This window comes from Xiphophorus couchianus, chromosome 20 (assembly GCF_001444195.1).
Source record: "Xiphophorus couchianus chromosome 20, X_couchianus-1.0, whole genome shotgun sequence".
Taxonomy (NCBI): Eukaryota; Metazoa; Chordata; class Actinopteri; order Cyprinodontiformes; family Poeciliidae; genus Xiphophorus; species Xiphophorus couchianus.
The window spans coordinates 25,427,880-25,435,678 of NC_040247.1; positions in this window are offsets into that span (position 1 = coordinate 25,427,880).

A 7,799-nucleotide genomic window follows, 5' to 3' on the forward strand; every position below is an offset into this window, starting at 1 on the left:
CGTACAATAATCATTCTCAAAACACGGCGGTGAGAAACCACAGACAATGTCTGTCAGCACAGACGCTTAGTGGTGGTGAAAGGTCACACAATGGCATTTTTGTTTGTATCTTTGGACTTGAGTGGAGCTTTCTCTGAGTCAAAGATGACGTCTACTTTCACAAGCTACTTGGATCACGTCTGCTCTCTACTCTAGCATGACATAATCAAATGTCTGTAAGATGGATTGGTCAGTTTATTAAGAAAAGTTCAGGTCTGAGTGAGAATGACAACTCTCCACATTTACATTCCATGTCTCCAACTTCCTGAAAGGTTGTACACGTAGAAGTGGTGCCCCATGAGTTAGGGGACCGTTTATACTGTAACAAGACCACCATGATGCATAACAGTACTAAAAAAGCCCTGCAAAAAAACAATAGAAACTGACCCGTCTGATGTAAATCAACCAAGACAACTGTGAAATAACCAAAAGAAAACACAAAAAAAACTTCAGTTAAATGAGATGCAAAATGAAAATGGACTGAGATTCACCAAAGTCAAAACATCTAAAACAAACATAAAATAACTACAAGAATCTGTATTAGAGCAGCATGATACATGGCTAGAAACAAGCCAACCACTAACCAGGTAACTACGGTGTTATATGTTACCTGGTTAGGTTGTATGTTTTTCCTTTTGGTAAATGAGATTTTATTTTTAACATAATTCTAAAAGAGATGATTGCATACATTTAAATGTGCCAGAATCCTGGACTCCAACATTTGTATTCTAAACCAGCTGCTTTTGTTATACCTGGATGGACAATTATACATTAAGCAATTATACATTAGTGTCTTTTTTTTATCTTTTGTACTAAAAGTATGCATAGCCTTAAAAGCTCTGCTGTCACATTACAACCACAAACTTTAATTCATTCTAATGCGATTTTATAAAATAGACCAACAGAAAGTAGCTGCATGGTGGCACAGTTGGTAGCACTGTCTTCTTATAACAAGAAGGTCCTGGCTTTGATATCAGCCTGGGCTCTATTTGCCCCGAACATAACTGTCCTATGAGTTGTTGTTTGTCCTGTGTAGTCTGTGATGGACTGGCGACTTGTCTAGGGTGTACCCAACCTCTCACCCAGTAACCGCAGTACCAGCTTCCTTGTGACCCCAGACAATTGACGGATGGAAAAGATGTTTAAATCTGGGGATATTGTTTTGTAACATAACCCTGCTTGATACATTCCCTCAACTTTCTCCCTGACATGTCTTCCTTGGTTTTCATGATGCTGTTTGTTCTCTAATGTTCACTGACAAATCTCTGCTTTACAGAACAGCTGCATTTATACTGAGAGTAAGGGAGTGGACAGTCGGGTAACTTATGAAGGCAAATACTCACTACGTCCTATTTATGGACATCAGAGTTAATGGGGGCTAATAAAAACGGACAATGAAAAGTACCTGCACCATAAAGAGACCCAGCTGAATGTCAGGGGGTATTTCGGGGTTGTGCTGCTTTGTTGAAGCCACCTCACATGGCTCCCTGCATCCCTGACAGGCCACTGTCATGTTGTGGCTGACTGGAGGCCTTGCAGTCCTTTCAGTTCTTAGCCCAGGATATGATTACCGGTCGCACAAGCACTGCGGTTTATCTGTTGCTGTAAACTGAGCAGAATACAGTTTAAACCGGAATTCGTGTGCAGCACTGTATCCTGATGTGGCCAACCGAGCGTGTGTGCGAGTCTGAGGTGGATGCTGGGGTTTGTGCAGGGCGTGTTTGGGACTGGTTTGGGCCATGTGGTTGAGCTGCTCATGATCCCCCTCAGGCATGGGCTTGATTATTATCTTCCTTTCCTGAAACATGGTGTTGATGCAGCCTGTGTTTTGCCTTTTATCTGCCAGAAATCATGAATATGCAAAATGAAAAAGGAAATATGGACAGGGTTTAAACTAGACATCAGGTGAGTGTGAGCCGTACAACGTCTGGGCCCAGTGACGCGGTGGTGATTGATTACATTGGGGGCTCACCTGCGATGCTCTTCCTCTTAATCTTTCTTGCTCTATAGGAGACACACACAATCACACACCGACACACACAAAGAGAGAGGCAGAAGTCACCAGTCAGGGAACAATATCCTGCTTAGAAGACCCTTCACAGCACACTCTCATAAATCACTGAGACAGAGCCACCACCCTGACTGTCAGCATGTTATTATACGCCCATTCTCAGGTCTGCATTCTTCACAATATAAATTCATTCAATTCCCCCAATCCTACACCTCTGCCATGAACGCACGTCATGAAAAAAAAAAGAAGAAATACGAGTTCAATCTGAACACACACACAAAAAAACCCTTCCTCACCTGCGCTGATTCCCTCTGGCTACGCTCAAAGTGCACACCATCACAACGGCGGCCCTGTGTGCCCTGAACCCACCGCGGCCTTCTGCAACCGGCCATTCCTCAGTGACAGGGTGCCGGGACGAGGGGGATGAGAGGCTCTGAAGGGCGAGGGTGAGGAGTGGATGAAAGCCTCCGCGGCTCGGCAGCCTTGTGCAGGTGGCAGGTGTGATGCGGCCGGGTGCAGAAGCGCGAGGGTGAGGAAGAGGAGGACAATGAAGGCATCTGTGACCCTCGGCGCAGCTGCAGGAGGAAGGGAGGAGCAGGGGCTGACAGACGAGACGGTCCGACAGGAGAGAGGAAGGGGAAAGGATGGCCCCGGTGAGCGCGGAGATGGAGATGGAACTTCAAACGGAGGATTGGGTTTGTGGGTGTAGAGAGACACATTCTTGTCTGGCACGGAGTAGGTAGGGACATGAATGGGTGGGGGGTCAAAAGTAAGGCTTGGGTGAACCAAACCCAAGTCTACAGACGTATTCCTCCTGTGTGGATTTTATTGCGCCATGCACTTTCCCCTCAAAGCCTCTTGTCTCTGTCAGTGTGCATACTGATGTCAACCACTCTCTCTGTATGGATTTGTACTGATGAGACAGTAATCCTCTCCCCTAGCTGCCCTTGTGTGAAACTGTCCACAGCTCCCACTAAGGCCCACTGATCTCTGCCACATGGCGCCCCATCAAAGCATCGACGGTCATGCCTCTCAGAGCACGTTTTGCCAAACATGCGCCGAGTGGCTCGCACACGGTCCCTCGGCGCGGAGGATATGCCGCAGATGAAGGTCTCTAACGCCACGCCAGACTTTGTATCATCTTGGATCACGCGAAGACGGAGTGAAACAAGGCTGCTCTGTGTTAAAACAGACACACGCCCGTGCTCGCTTCCTACTTTCTCTATCGGACCTGATTAGAGTGACAGGGGCACTTCCCATTGGCTGTGAGAGTGGCCCTCTCCTTTCCAGGGCAGCCAATTTCCCCTACTCCAGAGCTGATAGGAAACTTTGATTGTCCACTCAGCTCAGGAGAGACAAAGAGATTTTTCCTCCTGCAATCCACATATCGCTCCATCACATCTCTGCCTACAACACCCCCACTCCCCTCTTCTCTTGCCTTTTCCTCTTTCCCTCCACCATCTCTCCTTCTTAGACTTTCTGGGCGTATTTCTATGAAGCTATAGCCACTTTCTGTTGCGGGCTGCAGATGGTGAGTCCATTAAACAGGCACTGACTACTTTGATGGGCAGGAAGTTTCACTTCATGTGGTGACATCTGCATCCTGTGACAAAATCCTACCCCCTGTGCATGATTTACTCTGTTGGCTAACCACCGTCCACTGATAGCATTCCTTGATGAGATACATTTGCAATCCAGCCGCACGCAGAGCAGTGCCATGGTCTTGTTGGGTGTGAAATAAAACAAGCATGGATTAAAGATTTGGGGGGGTGGGTCACGCTTAGAGAGGCTTCTGAACATATCTGGGTGGGTAGGTGGGGGTGAACAGGAAACATCTCTCCCTTTCTCCCTCCACCCGAAGCTGGCGCTCCATGAGAACACACTTCCTGTCAGGCCTCCTCAAACTTCCTGTCCAGCCACCGGGAATCCCAGCTGGAACATTCCAGCTGTGTGCCGCTCCTCCCCTCCCTCCATCCCTCCCTCTTCATCCAGTTTCTTTGTTACAGAGTTCATTGGAGATATCCACTCACATTTATTCCAACGCAGGAAGAAATCAAGGTGAAAAACCTCAAATCTCCCATTGGCAATGTTTACGTCGGCAGTCTGGACAGTTAAACAAGCAAACGAAGACGAGAGAAAAAAAATTACATTCCACAGGAGAATAAAACAAACAGAGAAGGTTTGGGAAGGAATAGAAGCAGAGCAGGTCAGCAACAGAAAGACCTGAAACTGTGAATAGAACCAGATAATGTGAATCGGAGTGGTAAGACAGAATCAGACAATGCAAACTCTCTGCAGAAAGATGGGGATTCAAACCCTGGACCTTTTTGCTGCAAGGTAACAGAGTTACTACATCTGTCGGACCTGGTTAGAGTGTCCATCCTGATCTCTTACTTACTCCATAAAATGAACAATATATACTACATTTCACATACAAAACAGTGGTCTCCAACCCCAGGGCCGCGGACCGGTGCCGGTCCATGGACCAATTGGTACCGGGCTGCGCAAGAAATAATAAAATATTTCTGTTTTATGTATTATTTGAGTCTGGAGAAGCCTTTATTTTGAAACTACTTTAACCAGATTCTCTCGGTTACGTCTTGCGCGCCAACATTGAGCCACAAGCAGCAAAATGAGTAAGAAACAGATCAGATTCTTTGGAAAGTTTCTATGCGAAGGCGAAAAGGCCCAGAGAAGAGACAGGAGAATGGATTTATCCCGGCAGGTGATTCCCACAGTCCAAGCTCGCTCTGCATGATATGGTGACCGGCTCGTTAATGAGGCAATGAAGCTTTCAAACTGCTTCGCCACCTAGAGACCAAGCACCCTGTGCAAATGACAAACATTGGGGGTTGCTGTGGTGGTGCAGGGGTTAAGCACACCCCACATGAGGAGGCTTTAGTCCTCCACACGGCTGTCGCAGGTTCGATTCCTGGCCTGATGATCTTTGCCGCATGTCTTCACTCTCTCTTTACCCAGTTTCCTGGCTTAGCAGTTTCCAAAAAAGACAATGAACAGTGAAATTGAGGAGTTGTACGGGGCTGGGGGAGACAGCTTTATTAATAATCTCTGAGTGTAGCTAAAAGCACAGAGGTCAAACGGTATAAAGCAGGGGTGTCAAACTCCAGTCCTCAAGGGTCGCTGTCCTGCAGTTTTTAGATGTGCCACAAGTACAAAACACTGGAATCAAATGGCTTAATGACCTCCTCCTTGTGTAGATCAGTTCTCCAGAGCCTTGCTAATGACCTAATTATTCTATTCAGGTGGTGTAGCAGAGGCACATCTAAAAGTTGCAGGACACCGGCCCTCCGGAGTTTGACACTTCTGGTATAAAGGAAAAAATCCTTAAGAAATCCCAGAAGTTGCGCTTTAGTAAAAGGTTCCTGATCTATCTTTAAAGGTTGTGCACTCCAGAAATCTGGTCTCTATGGGAGAGTGGCAGGAAGAGAACGCTACTGTTCAAAGAAGTCAGAAGTCCTGTTTGCAGTGGGCCACAGAAAACATCTGGCAGAAGGTCGTCCTGTCAGATGAGACCAATGTTTTTGGTCTTCATTTAAACGTATGCATGGATGAATGTTAACGCAGCACTACACCCTGAAAACACCATCTGACATGGTGGCAGTGAGGATGGAGATGCAAACGACTTGAAGCGTTCAGAAGCACGTTAACATCTCAGAACGTCCCGACTTAAGAACAATTCAAAATCTGTGACAAGACTTTGAATTCAAATTTCACAGATAATTTCCATCCAATTTGACCTTGCTGGAGCTGATGTGAGATGAAGACTGAACAAACATTTCAGAATTTAGACGCGCAAAGTTGGTGGCAGCTGTAACAATGCATAGTCCACTCAGCAAACTTTTCAGACATGTATTCAAAAAATACTTTGAAAATGATGAATCCTTTACCTTTCACTGCAGGATTACTACTTGTGTTGGTCCGCCGCATCGAGTCCCAGCAAAAGGTTTGTGTAAAATATTTTCTACGTACCAGAAAAACGAGTCAGTCCGTTCAATCACGCAGTAATGTCTCCTGACAGAGCCCCGCTGCTGAAGTTCATGTCTTTCTCGCCAGGGGTCGCTACATACCAGCACATTCCCTTCTCCTGCAACTCGAGTCTCGCAGCTTCAATCCCAAAGGTTCCTACCTTTACCGAGCTTTGCAGCCTCCTCATTTCTACGTGCACGACTTTGTGTGAAAGCGGGGAAATGTTTTCGGGGCTATTAGTCTAATGGCATGAAATGAAAATGGCACAGGCATGCTTATGAATGCGCCCTGACACCGGGGGCCCCATATGGCGGAGGAAAAGAGCAGGTTTGGTGACTTTGCGTATGACCTTTTCGGAAAGAGAGCTAATCCCGAGCTATAATAGACTCCGGGACCGATATGGAAAACTGCAGGCCCGTTATCTCGGTTGTCTAGGAGACCATCAGAGCACCGGAGCCGGTGGAGATGCGGCGGTATTAAAAGAGAAGCGTGCGTGTGTGTGTGTATGTGTGGGTGTGTGTGTGTGTGTGTCTTGAAAAAATATTTTCGTGTTTTTCTCCCCCCTTCTTTTTTTTTTCTTCGAAAAATATGCTGAATCACATCTTATAAACCCGGAAATGCTTATTTTATCCCCTGATCATTTTTTTCCCTTTAGTTTTAAATTCAGAATAGCAAAGAAAAAGGTTCGCAGCGCTCATACGTCGATGGTTTTTTGTCATTATTCATTTAAAAATGAAAACTCACTCGCCTGACATCAATTATATATATATTTTTAAAAGGTCTGATATGATTTAAATGGGAGCTGAAATTGGCACAAAATGCCACTGCAGTTTGTTAGAAAGATACCAAGAAAGAGAGAGAGAGAGAGAGAGAAAAGAAGTCAGATTCATTTGGCCTGCAGATAACAGGGCTGGTAAAAACCAGTGGTGCTTGTTAATAACGCCTCCGTCCTGTTGTGGAGGTGAAGGTGGTGCTATCATAATTAGATGTGTTTATTAGTGAGAAATCAACTAGGAAATTAGGCCTTATCGTGTTATCTGCCCCCCCCCCCCCCCCCACCACCACCACCACCACCTCGGTGTTGGATAAATGAAAAGTTTATAAATCATTACAGGCCAAATTAACAAGGGAGCGTCATATATTGCCTAGCAACACAATAAGCATCCCGAAAGGTGACCTGAAGAAATCAAAGAACTGCATCTCACCTAAATAAGATCAATCAGGCAGATAGGCTTCGCATTATGGTTAATATTGTATTGATGTGCAAAGTGCGTCTGGCCAATAAGCTCCCCGTGTGACGCCAAGTATAGAGTCTATTGGTGCAAAAATAAAAACACAAAAAACGTGCAAATATGTCTCTTTCCCTACGCGCCTATCTGTCTGTATCAACCTGCGGCATCTCTCCCCCCACCTCGTCAGCCCCCTCCACCAAATGATGCATTAGATGCATTGAATGTATTTGTTGTGCGAGTTTGAAAAGGCGGCGATAATCTGGGAGGGAGAGATAAGGAACACCAATTTATTCAGCAGCACTTTGGACCCTGCTTCCAGCCTCGGTCGGCGCTGACACCCCCAGCAGTTTGCTGATAACGATTAGGCCATTTATTATCTTCACGGAGAACAAAGATTGCGCGGTGCCGATGAAATATTACCCCTGGTAATAATCAGAAGGAGAAGGGCCCCGGCATCTTTAATGCGGTGTGCATATTATATATATATATATATATATATATATATATATATATATATATATATATATATA